Source organism: Phalacrocorax aristotelis, chromosome 10 (genome assembly GCF_949628215.1).
Source record: "Phalacrocorax aristotelis chromosome 10, bGulAri2.1, whole genome shotgun sequence".
Classification (NCBI taxonomy): domain Eukaryota; kingdom Metazoa; phylum Chordata; class Aves; order Suliformes; family Phalacrocoracidae; genus Phalacrocorax; species Phalacrocorax aristotelis.
In genome coordinates, this window is record NC_134285.1 from 15,308,671 (window position 1) to 15,322,343 (window position 13,673).

At 34.9% G+C, this 13,673-nt stretch overlaps 1 protein-coding gene across 9 annotated transcripts in view; it reads right to left on the reverse strand.

The window, feature by feature from the left end:
- The window catches only part of RBFOX1 (RNA binding fox-1 homolog 1), a 1,436,581-nt gene that overhangs the window by 316,614 nt on the left and 1,106,294 nt on the right, over positions 1-13,673 (reverse strand). For 5 of the 9 annotated variants that reach the window (XM_075105345.1, XM_075105346.1, XM_075105347.1 and 2 more), the window contains exons 1-2: positions 6,305-6,346; positions 2,709-2,774 (exon numbers count right to left, since the gene is read on the reverse strand). The exons of the other annotated variants lie outside the window; for them this stretch is intronic. The gene's annotated coding sequence lies outside the window, so the exon portion shown is untranslated. Of the gene's footprint in view, positions 1-2,708; positions 2,775-6,304; positions 6,347-13,673 lie in introns of those variants that run through there. 9 annotated transcript variants of the gene reach the window in all.

A 13,673-nucleotide genomic window follows, 5' to 3' on the forward strand; every position in this document is an offset into this window, starting at 1 on the left:
GAATACATCAAGAATTTTTTTTATTTACAGAGGAGATCTGACTTAGGAAAAGTTAGAGAAATTATTGAAGTCTCACTGTTGAAAATACTAAAATAAAGAAGAATTGTAAGAAGTATAAAAGGTAAACATTTATTTTTGTAATCCTATTACGTGTTGCTCTGGTTTTACTTTGCTCTGTATTCTTCTGCCTCCTTCCCTGGTCTCCTCCTTTTTCTGTTGCATCCTGCCCAAATGCCCAAATGTAAACAGATATGCATTTTTATACATACACATATGTGTATGTACAGAAATGCCTGTATATTTCCTAAACTTGTTACTAATAAGTCTGATGCAAATTAGCCAAGAACACTGCTGTGAAAAGAGGTAAAGGGAAGAGAGGGAAACATGCTCTAAACACACCCCAAACTAATCACGCCTGCCCAGTTTTTCTTCCTCCCTGGATGACAGGCAGAAGGCACAGATGCCAAGCCGTGGAAGTCATTTTCCAGTGATGGCATCTGGCTCTTTGGCACACTCCACTGACATTTGTGTTGGCTTCTTTGCCATTGCCTCTGGGTTTGTTAATGGGTTAAGTTGATGATAGGACATTGTCTGATCCTGAATACCACATTTCTTTCAACTCACCTTTGATTCTATTCAATTTCTGCAAGAATAAAGCTGCTCTTCATCCTCCTGAAATCTTTGTACTTTACTGACATATGTAATGATGTAATTTAGGACAGTCCTGTTGTGGTAATGGATAATTTGGATAGGGCAAACTACCTTGTATATTTTACACTTAAAAAGCAATATCTGCCAAAAGTTATTATTAATACAAATACTTTATTCAAAGAGACTGTTTTCTTTTGTGATCTTAAAAAAAAACAAATAAAAAAAAAACCAAAAAAACCCCAACAACAACAAACTAAAACTCTGAAAGTATCGTTCTAATGACAATTGTATTTCATTGTAATCCCTTGTCTTGTGTTGAAAAAAACATCATAGTATCCTTCTCTATATATTGAGGAAATATTGATGGAACATTTATATTTTAAAGTAAAAAGTCAATAAACTGTTTTAACACATCACAAAAGGTAACTCCAATGGGCTTATCTCACAAGAACATGGTTTCTAGTTTAGAAATATCGTTTATATGACAGTAATTACTAAAACAGATGGGCAAAGAGCCAGAAAGTGGCATCACATTGACAATGGGCTGAATGCAACTGGGAGCTGTGGAGCAGAAAGGAGCTATGCCAGATTGTGTGGCAGCTGAGAATCTTATTGGTGAACATTTGCTGTGCAATCTCAGACACATCTAAAAAATTATGCATTCCCCATTGACTGTATGCTGAAATGATAACAAAAAAACCAAACCCCTCTGTCTGAACTTGAACTCGGTACGTGCTGACAAGTTCTTTCCTTTGAGTATCCAGGACTTTCCTTCTTGCACTTCCTTGTTCCTATCTACCATTCATAAGACTGGCTTCACATTTTAGATCAATATTCCGCAGACAGAATTATCTAACAGATTCAAAATATTCCTAAAACTTCGCTAGAAAAAAAAACAACAAACCAACCCAAACACCACATATTATTTTTTCCCTTCAGGAAATCCATTTTAAAATCCTGGCAAAATATTGATAAGCAGCACTTTGCTAAAATAAACAGAAATAAAAATCTAGGCCCAAGAGATACATGTTTTCTAAAATTACTAGAACAATACAAAGCAAAACCAAAAGTCCTTACTCTATCATGTTCCCATCTGAGAGATTTTTGGGAGTAGTTCACGCAAAACTTTCATTTAAATCTTCCTGCTGACTAGTCAACCACTGAACATTTTAGCAAATGCATTTTTCTAATTAATATTGGAATCGGCTACCACTACACAGAATTCTAAACAAGCTAGCTGAGTAGATTAAGATCAATGTTCATATTAATTATTCTCTTACAGTAATTAATAGCTTTCAATTGTTAAGACTAGTACCATCACAATAAAGCATTATCTTCAGTCCAATCTGATATCTAATGTTATTTAGATTATGAATAACCTTTAATAAAGAAATCCTTTGGATATAAAAGGGTTGGCATTTCCTTCCGAGTCTTTCAACAAGGTATTCAGGCCGGTAGCCTCACAATTAATCTTAGCAGTTCATTCATTTTCCAAACATACTTGCCTATTGACTCCTACAGAAAAGTGCTAATTCACTCACTTGCTTACATTAATTATACATAAGAGATAAAGCCAAGGCAATCTGCAAGACACCAGAGACTCCATTAGTTTTCTGTGTAAATTCCAAATTTGTTCCATGTAAACAGAATGAGGCATATTATTGACATTGGTAGGTTCCTGTCCAAACAGTCTCCTGATTATGCGTGCAAGTGAGGCTGATATTACAACACCTTTGCAATTGTTACAGCAATTCTTACAGACCCTATACAAACTTCATCAAGATATTTCTGATGGTTTATCTGCCTTTCAGAATTTCAGAGGCAAAAAGAAGCTGTACAACACTAAACTTCCATCAGACTTTTCCAGCTTAAGCATTTATGCCTGGTCTTTACACATGCTAAACTACATTTGGTTACCTTGGATTTACAACACTAGAAATAAGTGAAGAAGGTATGAAAAGGTTAGTGGTAGGGCAAACAAAAACTAGTGGGGTGGGAGGGGAAGGACAAGGCAAACGGAGAAGTGAAAGTTAGAGCGTAGGATAATTTTTATTTACCTGGACTTCTTTACATTGACCTCTGACTGCAACTATATTTCCTCTTGCTTTTTTCCTTCACCACACCTAAAAAGTAGCCCAGAGATGAACTAAATAATTATTGTGCACACTTCACTTTTACCCCATTTCCAACAAAACGTGGTACCTCTCCAGTGTCCAAATTTTCCCTGAAGAATGTGATCCAAAATTCTTACAACTTAGCAAACATGAATGATATGTTATACATTCTGCCCAAATGAAAAGGTCTCTTCTCTGAGTGCCAATATATTCCATGCCTGAGGCACAGTATTTATACTGTATAAATTGAAAGCAAGCTGCTTCTTAGAGGTACGACAACACAGGTTTGAGAGAAACAGCTGCAGGTGTGAACAGAAAAATCCTATTGTCATTTGAATCACAGCATACAGACAAATATTCCAATTTTTGTCTGCATGTGAACTTGGTACTGTTTCACAGAATATAAATTTTGTCAATGAAAAATATCTCAAATTAACAATTAATTTGGACATGGATTTGGAGATTAGTTTGCATAGATGTGTGTATATATATAAATGTATGTACAAAGAAAAAACCTTACATCAATCAGTACCTTTATGGAAAGGGAAATAGTGATGAACATGGTTTGCTGCCTTTAATCAGTTAAATTAAAATAAAATATCATTAAAATGCAAGAATTAATCTTCAGCTGACACCATAAAGCTAACCAATGTAGTGAATTGTCCATTACCTTAAAAAGGAAAATATAATCCATTTATACAAAGAAATATATATATGCTTATTAATGTACTTATTATTATTAATTTAAAATTCTTTAAATCCACAACTAATTTTGGTTAAGTTTAGGGGAAAGGAAAGTTATATTAATTCTGGTTTTTCTCTAATATTAATTCAGTCAAAAGAAGTACTTACAAGGAGGATGACAATATTTCAAGCAACTATAAAATAAAAGTGGCAAAAGACACCTTTTGAACCTCTGGCTCTTAAAGGAGCTAGGTGCACCCAGTGTAAGATGGGAAACATCCATCATACTGGAAGATGAAATTCTTACCTAAAGGAAAAACTGTGCTCAATAATTTATCAATGATGATAATATCTCACCCAGTATTGAGGACCTGTTCATTTCAAAGCAAAAGAAGCTGTCAAAACATCTCCTGTGTTATGAAATTACTCCAGTCTCCAACAACGCTTGAAAAAAAAAAAGTCAGTGTGTATAAAACTAGGTAGTACTATTCTATTAGACCAACTCTTTCTTACATAAGGTGACCTGCCATCAGTATAAGTACAACAAACTCACTGCAACTGCTACTAGGTGAGCTCATAACATTATCTTTTTCTGTCAGCAGCTCAGTTTTGGAGCCTGGTGCATGACAGTCATGTTCGGTGTAAAACAATGTGCTTGAAATAAACAAGACTCTCTTCAAATACATTGCTTTCTCCTAAGAAAGCATGTCAGGTGAGATAAAAGGCTACTAGTGCATATACACTCTTACAACTGAAACGCAAAAGTAACTTCCTTCCATTTGTGGCGGATGTTGCAGTGGGGTTGGTGATGCCATACCACCACCTGAAGAGCTGGCAATGTAATGCTGTCCTGTTCGAGTTGATCATTGTTTAGTTAATTCAAAGAATTTCTTTAATGGCAGCGTAAGAGACTTCTCATAAAATATTCTTTTAGAAACAAAAATTAACTTTGGACCATCAACCTTGACGATGTTCCTTAATGTTTGAAAACAAATGCAAAAGTGTCAAAAGATGTGCATTATGCAGATCCTGTGGTCACTATTAAAGATTAAATATGCATGAACTGGCAAGAGAGAGCTGCACTCCAAAGTATAACAGGCTTGAAAATGCCAATTTAAGCGAAACAAAGATTGTGTGAGCTCTTATTAATTCTGTGTGTTAAGGAAACATTTTCTAATAGGGAACATTTCTGTTAAGAAACTGAAAAGTAATGTATTATGTGATAAAAAAACCATAGTCACTGAATATACAGAGAAGTGCAGCTTCTCAATTTGAGGTATACTTAGTGAGACTTACTCCATGAGAATATTTAAGTGAGAATAAGCCATTTTGAAAACCATTTCATAGCAAAAATAAGTTAATATCAGTTATAAACGATCTTGTTGATAGTTACTATAAGCTATAGTTTCACACTTAACTAAGGAAAATCCTTAAAAATACCAAAACTCCTTAATGCAAATAGACCCACATCAAGAGTGGTCTGACCTCAAACATAGGCAGTCATCTCTACCAAAAATAAAGGTAAGCAAGCAAAGGGGTTCTGCTAGAACTGTTTTGTTACAGTGTAGTATCAGGGGTGGTGGGGGGAGGGAGCCAAAAATCACTGACCCTGCAAGAAGAGGAGGCAAGGAAATGCCAAAAAGAAAAGCCCACTTTTGAAATTTTATGCCTGGGAAAATGTAAAGAGAGGGTTGTGGGCTGAGGGTTGCCTATAAGGAGCTACTATCTGTGAATGAAGACATTATCCTTTGATACTTTTTGATTCCTCTTGTTTTCATCAAAATGTGACTTTGTACTTTTTTTGTTGATAAACAGGAGAGACTCAAAGAAGAAAACGTCTCTATTTTCAATTTATCTCCTAATGAAAGGAAAACACAACACCTTGAGAAATTTTGGATGACCGCTCAAGATAAAAATAACATCAGGAAGATTATTAAAAATTAAATAATTGCTTTGTTTATTCATCTGAGATGAAGCATTAATTTGGAGAAGGCAAAGCAGATAGGGTGTGTCATCTTATAAAAGACGGTAATTCTTCTTTGAAAATGAGGCATTTTTAATAATTAGTTAGCCTTTTACATGGAATTGTAACTTCTCAGAGGTGTAAAAAAATGTATTTGATTTATAGGCACTTGGTGCAGTTCAAGGCATTCTATGACAGCATAATCTACTTGTGGCACCTTATCCTTATCAGGCATCTGTCTGTCTTGATTTCCATTTGCAGCATCTATCTATAGGGTAGACTGCTATAACCTTCCCCCCGCCCCTTTTTTTTTTCTCCTTTATGTTCTGCTTTCCCTCTCTCTTCTCCTTGCTCCTTTTCCAATTCTGCATTTTTTTGAATGACACATTTGTCTCTTCTTACTCTGACTTGATTAGTTACATCAACAGATCCTATATCCTACAATTCCACTGACAACTGTGAATCAAGCAAGCATGTCCTCTAAATATGCCACCATTTGCAAATGTTTCTGTATGAACTAAGATACAAAATATCACATGACAATACCTATGTATTTTTCCCCACTTCAGAACCACAAATTGTAGCACTGAACTCTTTAGTGCACAGCTCCATTGCATTGTGAAGCATAAAGTATCTAAGATACAAGCAAATAATTTAATATAATTATCCGCTATAAAGATACAAGAAATGCCTTTATCAGCAACTCCACCTTTGGATTCTGGTGCTTACAAATGAAGGAATGATAACTAAGCTATCTTCTACCCACAGAACTGTTGAAGGTATACTTCAGAAATTATATGTAAGCAATTCAAAAAAAGTTTTACAACCTCTTTATTAGTGTATTAATATCATTAAGTAGTTAAGGATGTGCAGCAAACCCAGATATACTCACTCAATATGGGATGCAGAGCTTTGTAAGGTCAGTGTATGTCTCCTAAGGTGGCCAAAAAAAGGGGAAGGAGGAAATGAAACAGATTGGTGTTAAGAACAATATTAAAAAATAGTGTCATTCACCTTTTCTTCACAAAAACAACTGTTGCATGTTAAACAATGTGAAAGTCCCAATTGTAAAGCAAACAATCATAAAAATAACCATTAGAAAATATTTTGCTTATTTTGTTTTGGTTATTTGCTTTTAATTTAAACCAGCCACTTGGCTTTCCAGTTTTTAATTCTGAAGTCCTTTTTGGTCTGCTCTCTCCTGTTGTATTTCTGTGAGCTTGGGTAAATGGTATAGTACTGATTAAGTTTACTAACTCTTAATAATGATATTAATAGGCATCACTTTCTTTTAAAAAAATCTACCTTGCTAATTACAACCTGAAAAACATACATGTTATTTTATTAATGAAGAAATACTATTCTACTGAAAACCATGGCTATTCTGGTTTTGCCCAAAAGCTGCCAAGAAAACCAGAAACAAGGCAATTATTTGCATGTAACTCTTGTAGAAAGCAATAATCTAAATGGAATATACACTGTTTAATATATAAAAAGTTATTAAAATATTAAAATGTAGTTAAAATTAAAATATTTAAAAGCACTCACTGGTTATTTATAACAGTTCAGAAATGTATGCAAATGACTGGCTTTTTATTTATTTATAAATATGTTAGCATAACCAATCTCATCTAAAAATACATTAAAAAACATAATTTAATCCTGATATGATAATTTTATCCATTGGCTCATCACAACTTTTAATCCATAGTACTAATAAAAGGCACTAGAAATAACCTATATATTGTTCACCTGTAAACAAGTATACTTAAATAAAGTGCATTCTTTTAACCCAGTTAATTAAACACATATTCCATTCATACCTAAATAAAAATATTTATGCACACATGTGAACAGTAGGAAAAAATGTTTACTTTTTTATTCATTTTATTTATTTGAAATGGGTTTATGTGACACCTAAAACTAAGGGTCTTAAAATGAGTAATACTGCAGTACTTCAGAGCACATGCAATATGATCACGTTAGACTGGCTGACCTCAGTGGAATAAAGTCTATCAACAAACAAGTGCTTTACTGAATCGTATTTCATTTAATAATACCTGTAAATGTGACTCTAGCAAAGCTCCAATATCTTGCACTCAACCAGAAATGTAAAGAGACATTTTCAAAAGCCAGGGCAAATGCTATGGATGACTTTCCCTGGCTTTCACCAGGCACTGCCATTAGAGTGCTTTAGCTTCCATTAAGTTGTCACTTCCCTGTGCTGCCAGCTTTCCAAGGGGGACAATTCGTTCTGACAGAACCATGGCCTGTCACATAGACTAACAGTTCAGTAGAAATGAACAGGAAAACCCTCAAAGCTGATGGACTTATTAGTGATTGGAGCTGGCATATATATTGCTTATATGTACAAAGCTAAGTAATTAATAAGCTCTAACCTATCCACCCCAAGTACCTCATATTTGTTTGCAGAATCTTAATTCATGGCATATAAATTTAAAACACACACAGATATTCTTTCATTGGATTTTGAACTTTACAGTTGTTTAATTAGCCCTTATTAATTATGACAGTTTTGTAACAACATCTAGTTCATACATATTTTTAATACATAAGAATTGCCATACTGACTAAGAGAAAAGGCTCATCTAGTCCAGAATCATGGTAGCAAACAGTTAGGGAACAAACATAAGAAATGTTATGTGGAGCACAGCACTTGTCCTCAGAATATAATCCTGCAGTCGGCAGCTTCTGAGTCTCCTGAGCTAGAACTTGTATACAGATCACTGTATATTCCAGCCATTACTCAATCTGTCTTGTTGGAGCCCAAATAACCTGTAAGTTCTGCAATTATGGTCCATGTGAGAAAAAAAAAAATACTTTGTTTTGCTAATATTGAACTTGCTGACTGACAATATCACTGAGTACAATTCTTGTACTGTGAAAACATTCCAGCCCCTTTGACACACTGCTGATTGTATAGACCTTTCTTTTCACTTAGCTGTCATTATTCCAAGCTCAAGAATCCTAATCTATTTAAGCTTTCATCCAATAGAAGCTATTTTGTACTTCTTGTTATTCTTGTCATCTTCTGTCTCAGTATCTTCTCTGTTTCTACCTATTGGATGTATAGATGGCCGGGAATACACTTGCTATACAAGACATGAATGCATGAAGGATTTCAGCATTAAAGATCTCCACATCATTCCAGTTTTCTGTCACAGAAATTAGGATCATCAGTCTTTAACATGCTCATTGTACTTTAAGCTTTAGTGACAACAGTTAAGGAGTTATAAATTATATTTTATCCTCGGCCAGTTTCAACAAAAGAGCTTCGTACAACGTGAAGAATAACAAATTAATTGACTTAAGTAACAGTCTGTCTCTTTACATGAAGCATTACAGAGAGCAGAAGTCAAAGATACAAATTATAGATTGTAAAGATACAATTATAAATATGATCATCACAAAAATAAGCCAGTAAAGTATTTTCCTCTTATAAATCCTTAAAAGGTTTCTATCTCTCTCCTACTACATCCATGCTCATCTCCCCTGCTGGAACTCAGTGGCTGCTATTGTGGTTTATAAACCCGCTAGAAGTTATTCTACTGGGCTGCAGAAGGCGGCAGTAGGGCCCTGGAAAGAGTGGCAGAAACAGTGTACATTATGTCAAGAGAGAGGAATCAGAATATTCAGACACTGGGAAAGAAGAGACACTGGTACACTAGTGGTAGCAAAAGCCAGACTGGAGACAGAGTTATGGCCAGCTGGCTGAGAAGGGAGGATGACAGCCATCAGATTAACTGAGAACAGCCAGGAGTCTTGAACACCACCACAACAGAGACTTGGCCCATCATTAAAGACAGCACAAAGTCCGTTAAATGTTTTGAAGGACATAAGCAGGGCAATTGTTGGAGAAAAATAAAGTAACAAAAATTTAGAGGGCAGAGGAGGTGAAGACATTTTACTAATTCATGGGAGGTTAAGATAAAATCTAGGTTAGAAAAAGATTAGATAAAGGTGTGTAAGGACAATATACAAGAATGACTAGAGGTAGGTATGTGAGAGGCTAAAGATAAAAACAAAACAAAAGATGCAGAGCTGAAGTATTAAAAGGATGGAAATAAGGCTGACTACTTAATGTGGAAATGAAACAAGTAAAAATTATTGGAGGAAAAAACTATTCAGAAATGCATCTTCCTCACTAGGCAAGTGATTAGGTAGTAGAAATTCAGTTTTCCAGCAGCTGACGACTCAAGATTTAGTGAAAACTCTTCATGGGGATGGAATAATATATTTTCATTACCTTCCTTATTCTCTAAAGATATAAATTTTGGAAGCTCAGCATTATTTTTGAGTCTTACAATACTCTGACATTTATGTTTTATTATTATAATAATAATTATAATTATTATAATACATAATATTTATTATTATTACCTTGATTTTGGAAATAGATGTTAACTACTCAGCAATACATGTTTCTTAGCATATAGTAGGACTTCACCACAATCAAAATAAATTGCCTCCAGTTGTGTTTGCATATTAATATTTTTAGTTGTACAATTATTGGATGCCTGTGGTATCACCTTTAACATACCAAGTGAAGGGACATGTAATTCTCTGCTGTGGAGATTACTCTAACAACAGACATGACCATTTAGAAGGTCAATTGTTTAGCACGTCTAGGATAAATTTTATTGGCTTCTAATTATTACTCTTAGCTTTACCATGTTTTGCTTCCCTAATCACGAATTTGACATATTTAAAGATATATTTAAGATGCCAAGGTGCAGACACTCATACATCACCAGTCTGGGTGATTTGCTTGCATACAACATGAAGTGATAAGCTGTATCTGACCTAATACAATACTTGGACTAAGATAAAACTGTACAAACTCATTATTGCCAAAATTCAAACTATATAGCATGGACAGAGAGTGACAGAGATGCTTGATTTGCTTAAAAGAGATGGATTAAGTTAGCTGGTGCCACTGAATGCTCAAAATTACATTTCTGTTATTACATATACACTCTGACCCATTATTAACTAAATGATGCAGGCTCTGAATCAGGCCCTCTAACTCCCAATGCCCATTCATTTTTTCCCCAATAAAGAGCCATTACAGGTTTGGATTTTTATATGTTTTGCACAATCAATCTTACTAATAAGGTTTTTAGAACAATTCCATTTAACAAAGATATTTTTTGAAAAGAGTTTTAACCTGAACTGCTCAGAATTTTCTACACATACGTCTCAAGGTAAATAGAATGCTTCACATAAATCACAGAGAAACTTCACCAGTTTACTTCCATGTTATTGTTAACATTAGGACTTCTGGAACAGTTGGAAAAAATCAAGGTTGAGCGACGTCTTACATTGCCAGATGGTCGGGCTATTGAGAACCAGCATCAGAGAACAATTAATCAAGTTTTCATTATGAGTAAAACCTAAGTACGGGAATACTCAGTTGAAAAAATTAAATCTGACAAACTTGTTGGTTGAGTAGAAGCAGTAAAAACTGTTGTTTGGTTTGGTTTAGATTTTCTTATATACTTGTTCTAAAGTGCTTGTTACATTTTGTAATATGCCTAATAGCTGCATTGAAAATAAAATTTCCGTTCTTTGACAGGCTCCCCGCCCCCTCAAAAGCCAACTTTCAACTAAGCTCATCAATTACTCCTAACAGTCTAAATAGTTGGCAATGTTTACACAACATCCTTTCAGAGTTATTCAGCTCGATCTTGCAGCTCATTAAAAGGATCTCTATTTATTTGCTGTGTGTTACAGTTCTTAACTTTGGCACAACATGCAAAAAGGAAGCCAATTTTACTTTTCCCTGTGGTGTTAATTGGTAGAGCATGCTGCCTGCCTCTTCATTAATTATGTCAATGTGTATGAAACTTTCATTTTCATGGCAGTGTATTAACAAAGCTTTGCAATGAAGCTGACAAAAAGCCAGCAAACTCCAGTTTATAAAAAGCAGATAATGAAGGCTAGCAATGGTCAGAATACAATATTTATTTCATAAACCAGCTTTTTTCCTCCTTATCCCTTTCAGATACCATCTAAAGCAAGCACTTTCTGAAATAGACAAGATCAACTTTGCTGTTGAAATAAATCTTCATACAACACACAGATAATGGATCTGGAAACACTGTAACTTCACAGTACACAAAGAATGAGAGAAGGACTTCTAGTCCAACTGAAATCGTTTTGCTCCTAAGACCATCTTCAGAAAATTTACTGATCTCAACCCAGCAAGTGTAAAGGAATCACTCACTGCTTGACAGCTCACTAAACACTGGGTTGTTTTTTTTTTTTTTTTGTCTAAAGACAAAACCAACACTACCACAACAAAACCAGACACTGTCCACATGAAATTCTTCTGGATGCCTTCAGCCTACTTCTGTTCACTAACTACAAACGTTGGTAAAAGAGGGACACCTAGCTTTTCTCCATTCTTCCCCCCACCCCCTCAAAAAAAAAAATCCCAGTCAGGTCTCAATGACTTCACATACAGCACACAGAATTTAACTACACTGGGGAGCCTGCCTGGAGACAGAGACTTAAGTAACAATTAAGGTATATGATAACCCACTTCACTTCTTCCTGGAAATTCTGAAATGCTAAGCACAATTCCATATTTTAAGAGATGTAAAGCATTACAAACTATAAATTAAATACATTAAGAAGTTCCATCTTACATTCTTGGAATTACATCATAAAATCTTGGAAATTACAACTAGAGATGCTTTCAAGTTGCCACTGAGGCTGTAAATGCTACAGACAAAAGTCACAGATGCAGGTGCTTGTTTCTCACCCCAGACCTCTTCTGACTTAAAAGAGACTCACATTGCTAATACCTATATTTGAAGGATTTAAAAAAGAAGAAACAAACCAAAATAAACCCCAAACAAACAAAAAAAAAAAAAACCAAACACAAACCCACAGACAACTGAATTTACATTCCAGTCTATGATTTAGCCCCTTTCCTTCCATACTTCACTCCATTAAAATTATTTGGGATATCCTTAAACTAGTTCTTTGCAGTAAGACCAAGTAATAAAAAGAGGCAAAACTCTCTTGAACTGAAACCCATTCCTGGCTTCAATTCTTCAAGTCAGTCTTCTCAGGATCCTCCTCCTTTTCTCACTTGGACTCAGGGCACCATTCTTAGACTCCCATTATTTGACAGATGCTTCACTGCAGGGCAGGTCTGTGTTCTCCTCTGTTCCAAACAACCTTGTCTCTAGGCACTTCTTCCCTTCCTCTCTGGTTAAGTCCCTCCTTTGTAAGTTCCAAAGTAATTTATAAACACCATGTTTCTTTGCTCCTACTGCCACAAAACCTACATCGAAGATTTATGTTTTTTCAACTCTTACCATCTCTTCCTTCCAGTCAGTTTGGAAAAGCTATGACAAGGATGCATCATTAAATGTTTTCTGCATTACTACTTCTTATCTTCCACAGGAAATAGCTTTGCAAAGACACACAGAAATTAAACTGGACCTATAAGAAACAACTGAACAGTCACATCTACTATTCTATAACTGAAACAAGACTTAGGAACAAAATAAATACTCCGGAAAGATTTGCACCCTAAATGCATTTATTCTATAGAGCTGTGGTAGCTGGCTGCAGAAGTATAATTTTAGGAACAGGTTTTGAAAATAGGTTCTAAAATAAGGTACTTACTCCTATTCTCCCTAGAGGTAGATGACATATCAAGAGTGCATTGTACAGTGTTAGCTATTCCCTTTGAATTTCCTGTGCGGTTATTTGTTATTTCTGTATAAAATACTGACTTTACATTAAGAAATGGGGCTGTACAGTTTCTTGGAAATTTGACTGTTGATATTAATTAGAAACTGTAAAAAATACTACATGGAAATTTTACAAGAATTGCATACCTAATGGAAAGCATGTGTGAGGGAGAGCAGGGGAACTCTTTAAAAAATAGATTTATGGTAATTTTAGCCAGAATTCATCAAACCTGAAAGCTTATATACCAAAGGTAGTTGATGGATAATTTTTTCTCTTCCATATGGATAATTTTTTCTCTGTCACATAGATAAAATGTTCTTTGTCAGCAGCTACACTTTCCTGTCAGATTTTATACTTCAGTGAAGAATGTTTTATGTTCAGCAGCTGGCACGTAAGTATTCTCATGCAGTTACTGCATTTCTACACTTTATAATTCTACAAGGTTAGACTGTGTTTCCTTATGTTCCATCCCAACCTAAACCAAACAAAAACAGCCTAAAAGAAAAAAGGAACTCAATACAGCTTACCTA